The sequence below is a fragment of the Symsagittifera roscoffensis genome, chromosome 10, assembly GCF_963678635.1.
Source record: "Symsagittifera roscoffensis chromosome 10, txSymRosc1.1, whole genome shotgun sequence".
Lineage (NCBI taxonomy): Eukaryota > Metazoa > Xenacoelomorpha > Acoela > Convolutidae > Symsagittifera > Symsagittifera roscoffensis.
Genome location: NC_087071.1, coordinates 22,634,256 through 22,655,138, shown reverse-complemented (window position 1 = coordinate 22,655,138; position 20,883 = coordinate 22,634,256). Strand labels below are relative to the sequence as shown.

General features: G+C 35.8%; 1 long non-coding RNA gene across 1 annotated transcript; it reads left to right on the top strand.

Annotated features, from left to right (window-relative positions):
• The first annotated feature begins 377 nt into the window (after positions 1 to 377).
• Positions 378 to 20,624, top strand: LOC134855471 (uncharacterized). The gene is made up of 4 exons (XR_010164493.1): positions 378 to 555; positions 14,987 to 15,081; positions 15,820 to 15,929; positions 19,517 to 20,624. It is a non-coding gene; the product is annotated as an uncharacterized LOC134855471 (long non-coding RNA).
• The last annotated feature ends 259 nt before the right edge of the window (positions 20,625 to 20,883 follow it).

The window sequence follows — 20,883 nt, the reverse complement described above, 5'->3', positions numbered from 1 at the left end:
CTTATAGTATAACATTACAACAGAATGGCGACAGAAATAATACATTGAGTAATTTAGATTTTAAGCCGACTAAAGCTTTTGCATAAAAAAGCAATTTTAAGAATGAAATTTTTGCTTATAGTATAACATTACAACAGAATGGCGACAGAAATAATACATTGAGTGTAACATTACAATAGTATAACATTACAACAGAATGTATAACATTACAATAGTATAACATTACAACAGAATGGCGACAGAAATAATACATTGAGTAATTTAGATTTTAAGCCGACTAAAGCTTTTGCATAAAAAAGCAATTTTAAGAATGAAATTTTTGCTTATAGTATAACATTACAACAGAATGGCGACAGAAATAATACATTGAGTGTAAACTTGTAAACAGAAATAATACATTGAGCAAACTTGCAAAACTCTCTCAATTGATTAACTGTATGGTTTAACTTTGAAAAATACAAACACTTGATAAAATAGAAACACATGAAAAAACTGAGTTTTGAGAAGCAAATTTTTCACTATAAGTGATCGAGACAGAAAGTTGGAGCTTCATATGTAAGTTGCTGTTAATTTTTCAAGTTTTTTTTGAAATTATACAATCGGCACTGTGATTAGATGTCATAGTATATCAAAAATCTTCCAGTTTAGTATTTTGAATTATTTCTACTGCTTTGATTTTTTAAATCATGCTTTACCTGCACTGAGCGCCTATGGATCACAATCCATTGTATTGACATAATATGGTCAGTATCTATAAAATGACAAATTAATCAATTATAATCCATTAAAATGGATTATATTCCTAATGTTTTTAGGCCATTAAAATCCATAATAATCAATTATAATCGATTAAGGGATTTTTTTGAGGGGTTTATTGTGAAATTTACATTTTTTCAAAGTTATCTCATTTTCTGTTTAGAACAGTTGCTACGCCTTCCGCTTCATAAAATTTTACATTTCACAAATCATTTTTTTCTCTACTTTTTTAATTCATCGCAGTTTAACACTTCATTCTACAATTTTTTTTACCACAACCGCCCCCCCCCCCCGTTTACATCCCCCATTATACACCCCCAGTTTAAACCCCCCCATTTAGTAAAAGTAAAAGACATGACATACGTTTTGCACCTTTCTTGCAAAATTGGTAAAGTTTCACAAAAATAATCGTACTTAGTTCTCAAAATGAATTGGAGAAAAATCGCTTACAATGCCTTATAACGGATTTTTGGTTCAAAAATAATCATTTAGAATGGATTATCTTGGCAAAAGTATTCGATTTCAGTTACAAAAATAATGGATTATAATCGATTATAATGGATCATTTTTTTAAAAATAATCAATTGTAATGGCATTATAATCAATTTCGTGGTCTGAATATTACATCTGTAATGGATTATAATGGATTATTTTATCTCGGGAGTCCATTATAATCGATTAGAATCCATGGGCGCTCGTTGCGGATGTAATTCACAAAACGATTTTGTGAATAATTTTGTGAGTCTATGCACTCCTCGCCGAAAGTCTATTATAACGTAAACATGAAACACTGTGCGCAATGCGATTTTGCCCAGTTTAGGTCAATTTTTTTATCCAGATGTGCTAATTAAAATCATCAGCAGGAATTTAGGAAAAGCTGAGAAAGTGAGTTTGTTTTAACAAACTTCCCATATGTTATCTACTAAAGAAACTGAACCCCGCGAAAGAAAAACAGTTAATTAGCAGTAGAGTTTTCTTGTGAGAACCAAAACTTTGCTGCACTGTGGTTAGTTAAAAGATTTTTATCTTCTTTCCTTTGCATCTAAAACACTAATGTTTTAAGCTGACTAAGTTGAGAAAAGAATGTAAAGTTGCTCACGATTAACCAATTGGTTGTTCCTTTTTGGATAATTCTTTGCTGTTTATCGAAAAAATAATAGCTTATCATTTTTAACGATGTTAACGCTTAAGCAAAAAACGTTCATGGAAATTGAAATTTATCTGAAGCTAATCAATCAATCAAGGCTGATGCGAACTTGCTGTCACGAGTTCAGAGTGCATTTACTGTCGGTGCTGTTCGACAAATCGCAAGAACGGAGATCACATTGATCACAGCGTGATTTGAAAAATAGCACAAAAAATACAGTCGAACTCGCTTTCTAAAATTTATTATATTTATATAATTTTTGTACAAAACAGTTGGATTATAATTTATCAGCCAAGAAACAACATTTTGGCTTTTTGTCACAAATAAATTATCAGCTATATAAATAAGAAAATTGTGGTCTTAGTGAAATTCAATCCGCATGAATTCGGTAATTTTATCCAGTTGCCGGATAGTAGGTTATATTTTGTCGCAGACTCGTGTTATGCAAATTTTTGAGAAAGTTGAAAAACCAAAGAATTTAAATCATTTGACCTTTTTTGAAAAACATTTGTTTGCTAAGAGCTTCTTTCATGTTAAATAGTCAAAAACTAATTTTTATCAAACTTAAAGATATCAAGCAATGACTTTCAAGAATATTTGATAGAAAAATTTAAATATACCTCGTGTTGCGACGCAAGCCTTGGCAATTGCTGAACTTATCAACGAATTTGCTTTAATTTGCCTTTAGAGTGCATTTACCTGTCGGTGCTGTTTGACAAATCACAAGAACGGAGATCACATTGATCACAGCGTGATTTGAAAAATAGCACAAAAAATACAGTCGAACTCGCTTTCTAAAATTTATTATATTTATATAATTTTTGTACAAAACAGTTGGATTATATTTTATCAGCCAAGAAACAACATTTTGGCTTTTTGTCACAAATAGTTTGTAAATCACAGACAACATGAAACATCGATGCTGTGATTTAGGAAAAGCATCGACTATTGTCCTAAATCGATGAAACAAAAAATGCAAATTAATCAATTGTTTTCTGCTGTATAAAAGTAAATGCTATTGCCAAGTTTCTTTCTCACAAAACACGTTTCGATTGAAAAAAAGAGCATAGTTTTAAATTTGAAAAAATAGAAAAAGAGCTACTACAGTTTTTTATGCAGACCTGAAGTTGAAATGTTTCTAATGTTCGCCTCTAGGTTTTAAGCTCGATTAAATATAAACAACAAGAAGGTGAATAGCGTGTATCAAAAAAAAGTGGGTCATCGAATGGAATTGCAACATTAAGGAGCCCTCAAAATTATGGAGCCCTTTTGAGATTTTATTTAAGGAAACTTTTTTAAATAACTGTTGTCAAGTAGATTGTTCTCAAATCTGCTTTAGTACAAAGCAAATGGGATTTTTCAAAAAAAGTATTGTTTTCATGGGCGTAGAAAAATCGATATTCGCTTGTCTCAAAATTTCGAAGAACAAACCCCAGAACAATGTTAATTTTAGCGACGAAATTGAGCTTGTTGAAGACTTCTTCAACTTTCTCGTTAATAATGTTGGTATCTAAGTTGGACATTTGAAGTTGAATACCCTGTGTCTCCTATTTTCCATCTCCGTAACCACCAGGAAATGGTGACAAGCACTAAGTTCCTCTTTCAATTTTTCGCCATATTTTAACTCTTCCTCCACAATCTTGTTCAGCTCAGCCACCGTATCACTAGATTTTCGTTGCTTAGCTCCATGTTCCTTTCTCCGATGTTGTGGGAGAGAATAGTAAACTGGGATTTCTTGTTCACAAGAAGGACAAATTGTCGACTGCTTCGAACTTGGTTGAGCATGTTTCTTGGCAACATGATAGTTCACCTCTTCTTTGCTCTTTTTATTAAAATGACAGTTCGGACACTTAAGTTTCCTTATAAAAAATGGTTAAGGGATGAAAATTGACTACTTTTTTATGAATTTTTTTATAAAATTTTCTCAATTTTTTTACGTTTTAATCTTTAACTAAAATCACCTGCGATGATCAAAAAATTTGAGATAGTGAGTCAGATTACCAGAACTAAATTATTAAATCTCAAACTAAAAATACGATGCAGTTTTCATTTTATATCCAACAGACATTCAATATAATTATAGGCGCCGGACATGACGGAACATAAATTCACGCTCAGTAAACGGGTTCGAATCCCCCCCACTAAAAAAAATCTTTTTAATATTGACTACCTATTTAAACCAGTTCAAAAAACAACTTTGGCCGACCTTGATTGACAGGTTTTCAACTGTCAAAACAGTGTTTAGCCGCAAGTGTGAACGCTCTCACACGCTCAATATCGGTGATGTTTAAAGTTTCAATTTAAGCAAATAGCTATTGCTCTTTTGATCCGAATTGAAGCCAAAAAAAATCGTCGAATTTGGTTGCTTAAATTTATACCCGAAATACAATATTGGACGACAACTTATCTTCAGTACATTTTTGGTGCCGCGACTGATTACGGATCGCGTCTACGGACCAGTATCCTGCCCCCCCCCCATACCTTCAACCAACGGAGGCTTTTTGAACAGATATCGATTTTGGAAAAGTGGAGGCCTTTCAAACGGGCATCGAGTTTTGAACAAACTGAGGCTTTTTGAACGGGTATCGAATTTTGGTCAAATGGAGGCCTTTTGAGCAGGTATCGAATTTTGTACAAATGGAGGACTTCTGAACGGGTATCGAGAAAACTAGTGGTAACAGAAGCTGCACATAAGTTGTCATGACTGGAAACTGGCGAGAGTGAACAGCAAACCGTAAATAGCTGAACGGATTCATGCCGTTAGGATTCAAGAGATTTTTTTCATAGATAACTGTAAGAAATACCCAAAACCCTTTTTTTTCCATTTCAACTGAGGTTCTTAACTATTTGTAAATCTCAAAAATCTACGTAGAAAAGCAAGTGACTCAATTTATTTTGAAAATTTTGGGCCAAGATTTTGAATTCAAGTATAAAAACGAGTGTTATAGACTTCTAAAATTTTATTTTTGCTCATATTTTTACTTTAGTATAAAATCAACTTTTATAGATTTTTGTGAGATTTTTGGTCAACATTTTGAACTAAGTTTGTTCGAACCTGGTAAACCTCTCGCTATCAACCAATTCGAAAAACCAAAAATAAAGTCAAAAGTTTGCTATTTACCAAAAGCTAATACCCTCGACCGGAACGCTTGAAAATTTCAACCTTATTTATACAATCTCAAAAAACTCAGTCGTATAAATTAGTTTGAGCTCTGGCGACTTCAGGTTTACTCCGAGTAGTTAAATGGATTTTGAACTCACATATTTGACGCCCCTCAAATCTATCCAAAAATACTTGTGGAATTATTCAATCTGCCCCGTCCATTATTTTTTGGTATAAAACAATTAATGGTTTTTGTTGTTGGTGCATCCTCGTTGCATCACGCTCTAGAAAATCTACATGCGTCATTCCATAATCAACTTGTTGATACATACTTAGCCAAACCCGGTCTAAATTTTAACTTGAAAGCCGTAAACACCCGTAAGACTCGTTCAGTTTTATACTCGAATATCACCCATCACTCGCTTATCATAATTTGGAACGACATCATAAACAAATCAGATAGTAGTTATCGCTGCAATAAGTTCAACCCTTTCTCCGAAAATAAAATTGTAGCCATTTTAAAACGCTTTTGAGCGAAAACTAGTGCTATCGTGTATTGTCACTGCACCGGAACTGAGGAAAAATTCAGGTATTCCAATCATCAGCATAGTCGAGCATTTTATATCGAAACGTACAGGTAAGGATAAGCGTTTGCGCAAGCAGTACTTGGCATTACACCAGCCCGATAAAATAAAGATCAAAACTTTTCGGCTCATTCGCAGATAAGGAAAAACCTCAAAAAATTGTTTCTAAGACTAAGAGGAAAAATAGATTGAACAAGAAGCCATGCGCGCTCTTTAAGCAAAATTCTCTCATCTTCGTCAAATTCAGAAACACCTAGCCAAAATTTATAGCTCTTTAGCTGATAGGCTTGGTCTGGTATGATTAAATAGATTGTTGCATTTGCGTTACATTGCGCTGATGTGTTTTTCGCTAGCTTTTTGCATTGAATTAAAATTTGATTTGTCTCACACTTGATTTGAATAGCATATTGTAACAGTTCGCCAAATTGAACGAAGAAATAGGCCAAAAGAAATAAAATTTTTTGAGTATCTGCGTACTCTGGAAATTGAGCTCCTCAATGCTCACAAATATCTACAAGAAGCCAGCCATGGAGAACAAAAAGAAAATTAATAGTTGGGAATTAAATTTAAAAAAGAAAGTTTTAATGCAAAAGGCTTTTTTATTTTTTTTATCTTTAAGTTTTGAGATAAGTCAAACCGTAGAAAGGCTGACAATAGAGACAAGATTTGTGAGAAGTTGGCACAATGGCGTGAACTGGTGACAAAAAGACATGATGAGGCAATTCAAAAAGCTGGGAAGTATGTAGGTTCTAATAAGCAAGGTCCGTTTCATCGCGTTCGGTGGAAGTGGCATTTTCGAACTCTTCCGAAAAATCTCAAAGTTCACATCGGTCTAGGGTGTCATTTCAGAGCGTAACAGCGTTTATGACTTCCAGTCAACGAAAAAAAAGAGTTTTTGTCGGCTAAGTAAAGAACAGAAAAGATCGGAGACAAAATGAAGCAACAAAGAGCCCGTAGTGGAAAACGTGTCAGTAGTGACCGTACCAAACCAACCGCATACACTACTGGGTTATACATGGTTTAGTAAAACGCCCCGGTAGATGTCGTTTTTGTGTGTAACAAGTAAATAGGTGCCTTGCCTTCAACGATGACGACCTCCCATGATTCTTAAATCTTTTACGCACCCGGCACTGATACGCAGCACAATATGTCCACTAAAAGTCAAAAAATAACACAACCATGCAAATCAGGTGATTAATGCTGAATTTGCCATGTTTTGAAAGATTCTATCACCTCCGTACTTAAACTTAGCTTCTCATACTGTAATTCTTTTTTAAGTACCCCCTGTAGGTCAACTCATCTTCTTCATTCATTTCTATAACCCTAACCTCCGTGGGTCTCTGCAACTGCAACACCATCCCTCGCAATTTGTAATCCATTAGCTTTGAATGAGTCAATGCACCTACTTGAGGCAGTAACACATGTTGACTCTCCAAAATCTGCAACGTTCCCTAAAAAAACAGCAATGGAGCAATTTGCTATTTTGTTTCGCTACACGAGCAAGTACCCTTGCAATCACCGAATTGTGTCGGACATTTCTGGCTCGTCCGCTCATCAGCCGTATTTTTCGAAACCAGCCGCATCGTGCGTTCTACAGCCGGTCCCGAACTATTTTAATCCACCATCGCAACCGATATCAGTTGGAGACAGCCGAAGTCTTGGCATCGAACAGAAAGATCCCTTACCCCAATAGAAACTTTCCAAAGAAGCTGGTAATCAGTTGGAATGGCTTGATTAGATCGGTCAGTTTCGAAGTGCGGTTGATTCGCAATCAACTATCTCGGATGGCGTCAAGCTGACGTACCTTAAAAATAAGGGTATCTGGGAAAGCTTAGTTGGCAATAGCGGACTTTGCTTATTCAGGTCGAATGTACAGAGATGCACTAAGGTTCTTTGAGTTAAATATTGGGCAACCTCAAACCAATGTGAGCGCCAGTGATAAGAAGTCACAATTCGGCAAGCATTTTAAATTTTGCTTGTGTTATTTCAAGTCTTGATGCTGTGTTTCGATTGATGCTGTGTTGATGCTTTCTTTGTTGTCATATGGGGACGATTTGAAATGAACCGCCATCTTGAATCAAATTTTATGTAAATTATCGCCCAACATTATTGTGTCTTGGTTGTCCTACTTGCACAAGCGCAATTGGTGTTGCCATAATCTCCTTGATTTCAACGAGTGGTTCGAAGAGAAGAACAAAATGCATGAGCCTACAAAAACAATAAAAAAAAACTGAGGAACCCTTCAAGGCAAAAACTGCAACCCAAACTTTTGCATCTGGGGGTAAGCCGAACAAGTTGGAATATCCTCCCTGCCCGCAGTGCTCTGGTAAACATTCGTTATGGGGATGCAAGGTTTTCAAGGAAAAACCCTACTCAAAGGGCAAAGTTTTCCGCAAATCGTTTTCTTGCCTGGTGCAGACCGCATTTTTCCTCTTCGGAAGGAGAGAAACAAGTCTTCTGCCGGAAAAACTACGGAGAAAATTGTTTTCTTTTTCCGCATCGGTGGAGAACATTGAAGGTCTTCTACAAATTATTGACTTAATTGTGTGAACTAAGTCGAAAACTGATTACGCTGTCGCTTTGTGTGATTCTGCGAGCAATCACTCCTGGCTCTCCGCAAGCTTGGCTAGCCTTCTGCACCTGTCAGGGAAAAACTTGATTTGTCTCTGAATAATTTTATTTCTTCGGATATTGTTTCCACTGAGTAAATTGATGTCACCCTCTCCGCTGACAGGAATAAACCGATAATACCTTCAATGTAACCGCTTACGTAAAGATGAATTTAATGTTTGGTCTCAAAAGGCTGATGTTCCGGTCCTTGAAGAAAAGAATCCATACATGGAACGAATACAGTCAATTCGTTATAGTTATTGGGACAATGAAATGGTAAATTGTCGTGACTTTTATCACCACATACGCCCGCTCGATTATATTCATGATGCAAATAAGAAAATTCCAATGGCTGTTCGTCTGCTCTGCCGGTAGCATGGGTTTAGAGTGGCCCACACTTTTCATTGTCTGTGTTGTTATCAACATGTTTCAAATGAAACGGCGAAGACGTGAAATTTATTAGCCAAGTTAAAGCAAGTTATGAGTCAGAAAGCTATGGTACATACCAGCAAGCAGATGCTCGTTCCGCAAGCGATCAGCGAACGCTTAACTTTCTTCAATCAACAACACTGCATGATGGTGAACGGTTCTGGGTAGAAATGGTATGTGCCGATGATAGCAGTTCTTTTCACAACAATTACTATTACCGCTGGCGCAGTTCACGATGTTTGAAAAACTGCTCGACAAAGAAAGTAGTTTAAAGATTAACTACACTGAGACAAAAAGGAGGACCTTGATAGAGGTGATGTCATTCCGGTTAATCTGCACGATTTGCAGCTCCGCTCCGGCCCTGAATGTTATTTACGCCACCACTCTGTCCTCAACCCAAACAAACCAGGTAAGGTTCGTCGGGTTTTGAAAGGGGCGTCAACATTTCACAGCCAATCTTTCACCAAAATTTTGCTCTGTGGTTCTGATAATATGCAAAAGTTGTAACACTTGTTATTGCGCTTCTGACAGCATCTTTTTGCCGTCTCCGCGAACATCGAGGGTATGCTTTCAGGTGGCGGTACCCCCTTGTGATCAATTTTCTTTTTCTTTGAGTTTTTTTTGTGCTGCGAGGATTCCTCGTCAAATATGGAAGTTTTGCGGAATGCCCGGCATAGTTTCGCTGCTCGAGACTTCCCAACGTGCGCGCATTTCGCACTGCAGCAAACTGCCAGGGTAACGGGAAAAATTACCTGAAGTATCTAGAGCAGTACTTATCAGGTTTTACCTGGATGATTACCTGGATTCATTGAAAAACCACGATGAAGCCATGAGAATCAGCAAGGATCTGATGAACTTTCCTAGAATAGGATGATTCCGTCTCACCAAACTTGTTAGTAATGTTCCTGTAAATAAAGAAAACTTAAGCCCTACATTTGACGTAACAACAAAACGAAAGGCCATTGCAAGTTGAGGTGAAATTTTCAGTTCACATATGTTAGGGTTATAGTGGAACCATGGAAGTGACTCATCATTCAATTGATGTTGGTAGTCGTACAGTTAACTGCGAGCTCCAAACGTCCATTACACGACAAATTCTGTTTCTTGGTCTGCGACCCTATTGGTTTTGTGGCTCCCTGATTTTTAAAGACATTTGGCACATAACCGGGCAACAATGGGATAATCTCTCACCAGAAGTGCTCAGAAAGCAATTCATTGAGTAGCATTCAAGCCTGTGTTTCAACCCCCGGATCAACTTAAGCAATCCATTTGATCAATGCGAGCTCCATATGTTGAGGAACAGCTCGGAAGAAGCGTTTTGCGCAATTGGTTTCCGTCGTGCCCAGATTTTGGAGACTCAGAAACAGAAATTGCGTTCGGTTGTGGTAAAGCAAAGGTTGCGCCAATGAAGGCTTCACTCCGTCGATATTTTAGCAATTGTCGTTGCAAACCGGAATTATGAAATAAAGGAACTCACCACTGTGGATCAGTGGCTCATTGTAAATAATGGATATAATCCCGCAGATACTAGGATAAGCAAAGGATTAGCGGAATGTCTTAGAGAAAGCAGTTGGGTCAGGGATCGGAGCTTCCAATAAGGCAATGAGTTGCCACTCAAACCAAATGTGGGTGTTGCGACTAATATCCCTTCCAAAAATTCTGTGGAAGACGCCATAGACATTTCAACACATGCTCTCACGACAATTTCCAAGCGGTCAGAGCAAATTTTTGCTTGGGAGAAGTATACTGGTTTTACCCGGCCGAATTAGCAATTGCGAAAGATAAATTGTTAAACGGTGAAGATAAATTCAAACAACTTCAATCTGACATACCCATGAAATGTTCTGGTCGCATTGCAGGTTACTCACCGTTTATCAGCCTCGATTGCATTATTTGTTCCACGAGACGGATTCAACAATTTGCGGAAAAGTATTTTGAAACTAAGCGTCAAAGATTTTCGTCATTTTTTTTGTGAAACTGTTTCTGAGGCACCTGCACATTGCCCACAACTATCAACACTTGACCTATTTGCGTTCCATAGTACATATGGGGTCTGTGGTGTTTGGTCTGCGAGCGACCCTCCGTACATTTGAAAGATGTTGTTTTCTCTGCAGAAAATTCAAGGCAAGCACGTTACATCCTTTAATGTCAGACCTCCCTGTCGAAGGGCTTGGTTACCACCATCGACCATTCAGTAACTGTGTGATGGATCCTTTTGGTCCATTTTGGTCCAATCCATATCGGTAGATGACTGCCAAAAGTTGAAACAGACAGGCTCCCGCATTATTAGTGCATAATGGGTTAAATAGAAATACAATCCTCCTGGAGCGCCGCGTCATGGTGGGTCGTGGTACAGGTAAGTACGCATTTGCAAACGTAGTTTCTACACAACCATGGTACTGGCAAGTTAGCAGATGAGGTTTTGTTGACCACGTTTTGTTTGGTGGAGCAATCATTAAATGCCCGTCCAACAAACGCCTGTTGGTTCCGGTTCAACTGGATTGGAAGAGTTAACGGCTATAATTTTTTGGGTGAGTACTCTTTAAGTCTTCCGTCGCTTACGTTTCTTGAAAGTTTCGACCACCGTAAGCATTATATGAGAAACGAAGCTTACGCAAATGCTGCTTGGCAGGGTTGGCTGAAGGATTATGTCCCTTCCTTGAACAAACGCTCGATGTGGCGGGCCAATAGAAACCTCGATTTACGAACTGGTGATCTCGTCTGGATTGTCGATCCCACTAGCCCTCAGGGACTTTATCCTTCAGGTCGAGTAACTGCTTTGCACTACGACAAAGACAACGCCTCTCACTCCGCAACCATTAAGACCCTATCGGTCCAACAATACATATTTAGTTGCATATAATACAAGGAATTTAACCGAGCGTATACACATTGCGTTCCGGCAGGTTCGGCGTAGGTTGGAACCCAGCCTGGGTCATTCCCTTTCTAAAACTCAAATATGCGCCATAATTGACAGAAAATAGTTTACGTTCAGTAGCCGGGTTCAAACCATTGTGAACCGATTCTGCAACAGGACAAAATCAGATTTGTTGCGGAATCCGCAACATTGCTATTTTTCTTTGAAGTTATTTGCTGTTTTGGATTCCACACACAAATACCAAAAACACTGTAGCGCGCAAAATCGTTCGCAAAGTAGACGAACTTGCAGAATCCGCAACAGTATTTGCTGAATCCGAAACTGTTTGTGGAATCCACAAACAAATAAAAAAACATGTGAGTAACTAAAATGAGCTGTTGCGGAATCAGCAATTGTAAGCGAAATCCGCAATTTGTAAGAGAAATCCGCAAATAGTAAGTGAAATCCCTAAAGTATAAGTAGAATCCGCGTTTTGTGTGCCGATTTCCTTTACAAACTCGTTTGTATGTAACAGCGTTTTAAATTTTATCTTTCAATTTTAAGAGGTTTTTGAAATGAATAAATTCTACACAAATTAGTTTTTCAATTGTTACATGCTATCGCGATCAGCTCGTCTATAATACTGCCTTGACTTCACCTCATCTCATCTCAAATGTTGATTTGGCTTCACTCCCGGCTAATCTCAAATACTGCATTCATCTTTAATTTGAGTTTACGCTATCATCTCATCCCAGATGATGCCTTCAAGATTTTACTTCACTCTCCACTAACCATATCAGTATTTAGGATTGTTGGAACCCCAAAGACTGACCCATTACGGCGATACTTACAGCATAAGCAGAACATGCGTACAGAACTCATCCAACTCACAGCAAAACTATATATGCATATGTTGTGCGTTGTATTTCCAAACATTCTCAAGACATTAACTCCAAATAACGAATATATTGGGTGTTGTGTTTCCAAAACAATGGTACCAAAAGTTGCTTGCTTGAAATAGTACTCCAAATACTAAAGGGTGATGTCCACCGATTTAGTTAACCAATTTCTTAAGATTTGTTCCCGGATTCCGATGACAATACTTAGATCCTTGATTTAAATTCCACATGGCTATAAATAATAATTCCAGCTGTAGCTTTCATTTGTTCATATGCAAAATCAGTAATAAAAAAAATTAACTTACAATTGCGGATTCCTTTTACATTTGCGGATTTCACTGACATTTTGAGAAATCCATTTACAATTGTGGAGTCCAGTAAGACTAGCTATTTTCGCTTGTTGCGGAATCCGCGACACAACAATTGTGCGGACAAAATTTACGTTGCAGGTTTTTGTATGGGGAATTCACGGAAATTTCGTAAGTGGAAATCATTTACATTATGAAAAAAGTTCAAAGATTTGTCTCGGGAATCCAAGGACATACAGACACAAAATTATGCGCCTATCCACTGAACAGTTTTTCCTCTTAATGTTGTTTTTCACAAAAAAAGTTAAAAAAGATCAAGCTTAATATTTGCCCGGTGCGCTACATCCCTCTGTATTTCGCAATTTTGCAAAATTATCAGTAAAATTTTCCTTATATTGTTTCACTGCATCTTTTTTTTTCCTAAGTTACTTTATCACAATCGCCAAATTGGACTACAAGTATATTTCACCTAAAAGAATGGGCTACTACAGTGCTGATTTAAATTATCCGGACAAAAAGAACAAAACTTGAGTTTTCAAACGCGTTTTTCTCAAATTGGGTTATGATTAGACAAAAAGTGAGGAGAACAAAAGTTGCTTAGACAAAATTAGGCTGGAGTAATTTTTTCTCCGAAATTGTCAACCAAAAATTCATCCCAAAAATGGGTCACTTTGGTTTTTTTCGAATAATCAAAAACTACGCTGAAATACTTTGTTAATTGATAGGAAAATTATATCATAAGAAGCCTCGTACACAGCCCAACAAAGTTTAAGAGGGTTTAAATCTCCAAAATTTTGCGCAATTTGTTTAAAATTTGTTTTTAAACAGAGGTTCTGGGTTTTATATAGTAAAAATCACATTTATTGACTATCAAGTAAAAATTTTTTCTCTTTTACTTGTTTTTGGAGATTTAACCCATCTTAAACTTTGTTGGGCTGTGAAAGAGGCTTCTTGCGATATAATTTTCTTATCCATTAACAAACAATTTTTGATTATTTGAAAAAACCAAAGTGACCCATTTTTGGGGTAAAATTTTGGTTGAGAATTTTGGAGAAAAAATTACACCATATTAATTCTGAGGAAATTCTAAGCAACTTTTTGTCTAATCTTAACCCAATTTGAGAAAAACGCGTTTGAAAACTCAAGTTTTGTTCGTTTTGTCCGGATGATTCAAATCCAGCACTGTATTAAGGGTAAACATGATTAAAACTTCCAATTGCTTCCAATTAATCATTATGTTTACGCTAAGAACGAGTACGCTCGTGAAAATTTTCATTGATTGTTTTGTTTTTTCAAAACATTTTCCCATAACATTAATTGGTTACTGCATCTAATGAGTGACCGGCAAGTAAATATCCGAATTGCTTTCGAGCTGCTTTTGACTGCTCTCGAGTACATTTGAACTGCTCATCTTACATTTAATAAAGTTTATTTGTCGTCTGAAAGTATTGCCGTCTTGATGGCCTGTCTTCTTTTTTTCCTAGCACCCATCTTATGGTCACCTTCAAAGAACTCTCTGATACTATGTGCTATAATTACTTTTTCAATTTTCCCTTTGAGTTCATATCATTTTCTTTATTTCATCCAGTTTAAAAGATTGACAAATTGTTAGCGAGGAAGTGTAAAGCCCTCAAAAAAGTCGACAGTTCTCGGACTTGCTCAGTTTTTTCTCTCTTCACTAAGCAGCGAAAATGAGATTTTATTTGTTTTCTTTGAATAGAGATATCTTTTATGCAGAGAAAAAAGATAGAATAATGCACATTGATTGTAAAGGGATTTATCCACTCGATCCCAAAATGATGTAGATTTTTGTTATCATAATTGAATTTAAACTATTTCGAAGCCTCATGTAAAGAGGTTCTGTTATTCGAATCAGACGCCAAAAAACTATTGCGGTCTGATTTTTTGGTTGCATTTTATATTGCATCCCAGTCCTGAGTCATTGCTTTTATTTTGCGTTTTCAATTCTATTTTAAGCGCAGTTCTTTCTCAAAAAATGTTACTTTATTTTTTCGTTTGAATTTGATTACATTCATCAAGATTTTTTCAAACACTTGATGTGAGTTTTGAGATATCTTGAACATTTTGTAGATTGTTTTGTGATATTTTTATATAAAGTACCAATCGTATCATTAGTGTCATGTTTAATAACTGCTAATCAATTTATATGTCGATTATTCTGAAGTTCTAATTTTTTTCGAAATTTAAGAATTGTCACGCTAGTCGTATGTAATTAATTATTTTCTTTTTTAAATTACCTTCCCTCACTTCATTTACAACTTGGGATATTTAGTAGTCGAAACAGAAGAAAGAAGATGATAACTGAAGGTGAAGAATTGCACATTTCGAGTTTTGTGAACGCGTCTACAACAAACTGCACAGACTCAGGTAAGACTCAGAACTGGCCTCATTCACTCACGAACAATCGTTCTAGGAGAATAAGATCAGATCACCGTCAGTGATTAGGTTCAAGCTATGGCGTAGATTTGAATTTTGAATTTTTGAGCGCAATTTATTGCTAAGCAAAGACAATTTGTGGATGATCTGATCTTATATAGGCTCCTATACTAAATTCACTTCTGCCGTCACGCAATTTTCAATAGTTTTTGTAAGGTTCCATGTTGTAGTTCAAAAAAGATGGTACAAATCTTCTCTCATTAAATCAAATTCATCTTAAGTTCAACCAAGAACACACAAATTGACCTTCATTAGAGAATAAAACTGGTAATAAAATGTTCACCAAAAGTTCATAAAATTATATTAATCCACAAATTTAAAATTATTGAAAAGTAAAATTATTCCACAAATTGAAATTTATTGAAAAATCATATGAATCCACAAATTGAAATATATTTTTTATAACCGATTTCGCGTAAAAATTGATGTACACTTTTGCAATTGTGGGAAAAACTGTACAAACATAAACCCATATATATAATAATTAGTTCCATAATTATCCTTATAATAATTCCAAAGATATGCCAGCTAGGTATATAAAATTGGCTTAGGTCTACTTTATTTTTAGTCTCCTCTTTCTCGTTAAAGATAGCTTCAATTATGGGTACAGTTACTCTTTTCTCCGACTCAGAACATTACTCCAGATGAATTGTTAAGTTTGAATTTTAGAGCGCAAAAGTTCGACTCCTAAATACAGTGGCGAAGATGACTGTCGGCTTCTCCGGCCAATCGACTGCAGTGAAACATCAGTGCTTGCGAAAACAAGATTTGACCGGAGAGTGAGTCAAAATACTACTCTAAAACTTTGCATCTTTAAATTTGGCAGAGTTTCCCGTTTTCTAAAATACTCATAATGCGAAAAGTTTTCGGAAGACAAGGAAGAAAGAAAATTGTTGAAGCATAAAATTGCAATTGTGAACATTTCTCATACTGCTCAAGCAGTAACTTTGATATTTTTTAGTCAACTTTTTCTGGTTTGATACTTCAACGGTTTGTTATGATTTAAGGTCAGTCTAATGATTTGTGCTCTTTTGGCACTTAAAAACTGTCGCAACTATAGCACTTTAAATTAGAGTATAGAGGTTCATTCATATTACAACCTACTTACATACGAGGTAAATTTGGCCGGGGCGGTATTCTTGGTAGAATTTTTGAGCCTAGACAATAACCCCGATACGAGAACACCCCGTGTTTTGGGCATCAGCTAAACCAGAACCGTCAATTCAATTATAACTGAACCAATTTTTGATAAAAAAATACGGTAAAAGTGAACCCAGAATTGCTATGCTAGTACCTGATAATGCTTTGAAAGAACCGAAAATAGTAACACCGAGACTGGTAGGAGATAGAGCTGAGATAGAGCTGCAGTCGCAGCGCTTGATATCAGAGACAATTTGGCACTCAACTGAGGCGAAGAAGAAACTACAGACCAAAAAACTAGAGGACCAAGCGAAGGCCACAACATAAGCTAGTTTCAGGTGGAGAAAAAAGTAGTCTCTAAACTGTTATTAGCGTTAGGGACAAAAAGCACGAGAAAACTTTGATAGAAACAACCGCAACTGGAAGTATCCAAGTTTAAAGGATGACTAACAAGAACTTTGCAATGAAAGTCACTTATCAAATCTGCAAAATTTTGAATCACCTGCAAAATTGTGCAGATTAAAAAAGAGCAAAATAGCAGATCAAAGCATGAAATCTGAGATAGAGAACAAAAATTTAGTAAAAGGTTTGGAATCTTAACAAAACTTGATAAAATACTTAATCAGCAAACTGGAAGCTTTTAAATAATAAACAGGGATATTGGAATGAGTAGATATAAAACATTTCAAAAGCTTGCCTGAGTTTGAAAAACTTGGGAAAACCAGAAATCAGGTGAGTTCAAAGTTCCGATACCCACAATGCCCTGTCCAAGGAAAAAAACTGCAAGATATCTACATATGACTAAAGCAAGGTTTACCAAGAAAATTAAAATGCAATGATGGCATCAAGGGTAGTCAAAACGGAACATAATTTGACCGGAATAGGTAAAATAACCACAAAGCCTGTTAAGTATAATTGTTAGAAATAGAGAAACAAGGTGCGGCCACTTAGCGGAATGAAAAAGGACGTGTTCTTTTCAATAACTACCGCCGCAAAAATAGCAAGTTTTTCTTCTGTTTCTATATTTTCTTTTTGTCAAGATTCAGTGAAATCATTGAAGATCTTTTATAGATTATCTTTCGAACCCATCTCAAAATTTGATAAATCTAGATCTTGATTTTCGCGCGGAAACAGGTGAATGACTTTTCTAAAATTTCGGTTTTAAATTTTGGATTTCCCATTCAACCAGTTTTATATTAATTGGGTTAGTTATATGAGACCGTCAATCACAGAAACAATTCATTTCCTTTTTTCAAAAGATGAAAAGCAAAAACTGAAAATCAATTTTTAAAAAATTTTCTGTTTACTTCATTCAGTTTTTGAAGTATGCACATCTTACGCAAAAAAATATGAATTTTTAATTTCATATTAAATCTTATGTTTGTTCTTTTGCTGTTCAAATTGGCTGTAGTCGTTAGAATTGAAATTTTGGTTTGTTCTGATTTGAGAAGAAACGAAAACACTTTCGCTACCTGTTGAAAATTGTGCCACCCTTGCGATGTTTTTTTTCTTATAAATTTCAGAAAAGAAATGAATTCATGCTACCAGTTTTTGATTAGTTTTTCCAATCGTGTTTTAAAAATTGTCGAAATAATTGTCATATGATTTTTTTTGGTTTATTCTCGTCCTTATTGCACAAAGTAAAACGGCTTAAAGGTTTTGCTCTCATTTTTCGGTCAAAAACTGAATCAGCTTATCTAAAAAACATGTAATTAGCCGCTTGATAATAGCAACTGGATAGATATCAAAATCTCAGTGACTTGCTATTTTGTGCCATAACAAAATTCTCAAGTGATGATTCTATGCGAAACTGTGACGAAACTGCAATATCGTATTCCCACTCCATTGCATTTTGAGCCTTAATTTTGTTTCAAAGTATTAAACATCATATTGTAACAAATGATTAGCACAAAAAGGCAAGTGAGTGGGGTTACAATCTCTATGCAGTTGGTGTTATTCATCAAGTTGACATAACATAGATTTCAATATGACATAGATTTTAAAAAAATTTTTTTTTATTTTTCGCACTGTTAATTTGAAACCCTTTATTTAGCCGGTGGATAACGGCAACTGCCTAATCATTGCCTCACTACCCAAATTGTTGCAGTAGTTTGGTGTAATGTTATTTTTCAATCAAGTTAGGCCCACAAAACTTGAAGAAATAGCCCAGAACGTGACTCAAACTTTTTTAAGAGTCAAAATGGTCAGAATTAATAAGTTTTCAGACAAGAATTATCAGATTTGAAATTGGTTTTTCCCGACTTGACCTAAACAAGAAAAGAAGTATTTCAGATTTCAAATTTAGATCAAAATTAGAGTTGAAACAACCATAAGCATATTTCGTAAAGCATCCAAGAGTTTTCTAACATCCAATTACCATTTTTCAGATCTGAAATTTTGATCTGAAATACGTTATTTGGGATCATCTTCAAGGATACTTTTCAAATCGGGTACTTTTTCCTTGTTTTTCAAGTTTTCAAAATAAAAAAATTACCGAAAAATGCCTTGTTTTCAGTCAAAGTTTAAAAAAATAAATTGTGAGGTTACACATAAAAACTCAAAAAACTGAGCGGCTTCATAACATTCAATATACAATGCAGATTTAAGTTACCTGGACAAAATGAATAAACTTGAAACTTTAAACGCGTTTTCTAACATCAGGCGAAAATCATGAGAGCAAAATTTGCTTAAATTTTAAGCAGAAGTAAAATAGTGCAATTTGTATTGCAAAATTCTGGCCCAAAAATTTAACACGAAACTATACCACTGCGAATTTCATATGTAGCTCAACAAACTTTGAGAAAGGTATAATTTTTCAGCTTTGTATTAACATATGTATTTTTGTTTGATCGCCAAAATTGTCATTTTCACTGAATGAAGATCTTTGAAGTTTCACGTTTGCCTTTTTACCGGCGTTTTATGTGTTCGTTTCTTCTGAAAAAATGCGAGAGATTGCTGCTGAACAAAAAGTTTTTTGAAAATATGGACTTGATGTTATATTCAAATTCTTGACCTCTGAAGAAGCGCAACCATTTTGGTTTGCTCTTTTGACATTTCGTATGCAATTTTGAAAATTTGTTTGTATTTTCGATACTTGTTCACTGTCTCAAGATCAGAATGTTTTTAGAATTTAAAGACATGATCTGATCTAGTGTTGATTTAAATTAAAAACTCTAGAAGTTCATATTGGATTGAAATTTGTCAATTTATTGACTAAACTTTTTAGGATATTTTGTCTGGGGATCACCTTGAATCAGAATTAAGAAAAAAATCCAGAACCAGCTTGACAACGTAAGCCACGTAATCAACGGAAGCCAAATTTCAGAGCCAGCTGAAAACGAAACGACTGGGATTAAATTCGAAAGAATTGGAGTTGAAACGCAAAAACTAGGTGCGAAAAGACGCGTCACAAGGCTTGACCGTGAGCTGAGCAAACTTCGATCCGAGTTTGATTCTGTGATTGAGACACATACATGCAAAAGCAAAAGTCTTCGGAACGAAATTCGTCATTTGCAGAAGAAATTGCTCGAAGAAATTGCTTTCAAAGTTGAAAAGTCTGAGCTCAATTTTGCAGAACTACAAAAAAGGCTGCAAGAATCCGAGGCGGAAAGAAGACAAGCAGGATGTGCAACAAGTAAGAAAGCTGCGTTGGCGATAAGCAAATCTGAAAAAGAATCTGCGCCCACAGAAGTCGTTTTCGAAACCGAAAAGATTCAAAAACAAATCGAACTGTTGGAGCTTAAAATTCAAGAAAAAGAAGCTTCGATTGCTACTGAATCCCAAAGTTTTCACACTGACGCCCTAGAAACTGACCTGGAAACTGAACGCCAAAATGTTGAAAATACCAAAACTGAACATATAGACGCGTGTTCAGAATGGCTCAAAAATGCTAAGAGAGTTCACAAGATATGTATGAAGACGAAAGGAGGCCAGTCAAAAGAACTGATAATTGAAGGAATTGAGTTTGAAACTGGTCAATTTAAGCACGGCTTGCTTGGGAACCAGTCTTCACCTGACAAAGAACTGGAAACTAAGATTAATGAACTGGAACTAAGACTGCAAAAAACAGAAGCTGAAAAAGAAGCAATGGCTTCAGCTGCTGAAAGCTTCAAAAATGGGACAATGAAGCTACGAAGTACAGCACATGGGCTTATTCAAGAAATCGATAACTTGGCAGACCAATTAAGAAAGCATTTGGAATGCAACGGAATGAACCCACCGGCATACGAAAATAATTCGAAAAAACTAAATCTGACAACAACCTAAAACACAGAAGTGCCGAACTAAAATATAAGTACTAATTATAATAACACCACTAGCCAAACAACTCAATACTTGCCAGAAATTTATTTTCTATACAATTTTTCAATAAAAAATATTAACTAATCCAGACCCGTACAGAACCAAATTTTTGTTTCTGACGAAAAATAACGGTTTTTTTTTCAGTCGAATTCTTTAGCAGATTTTAAATTTTTTGAAAATCTTGTTTCTAGTAGAATGATTTTTATTTCTAGAGTTTTTCAGTCAGATAAAAATGTCATCGTGGGATTTGAATTACCGATTTCTTATTTACAAACACTTTTCTCCCAGTAA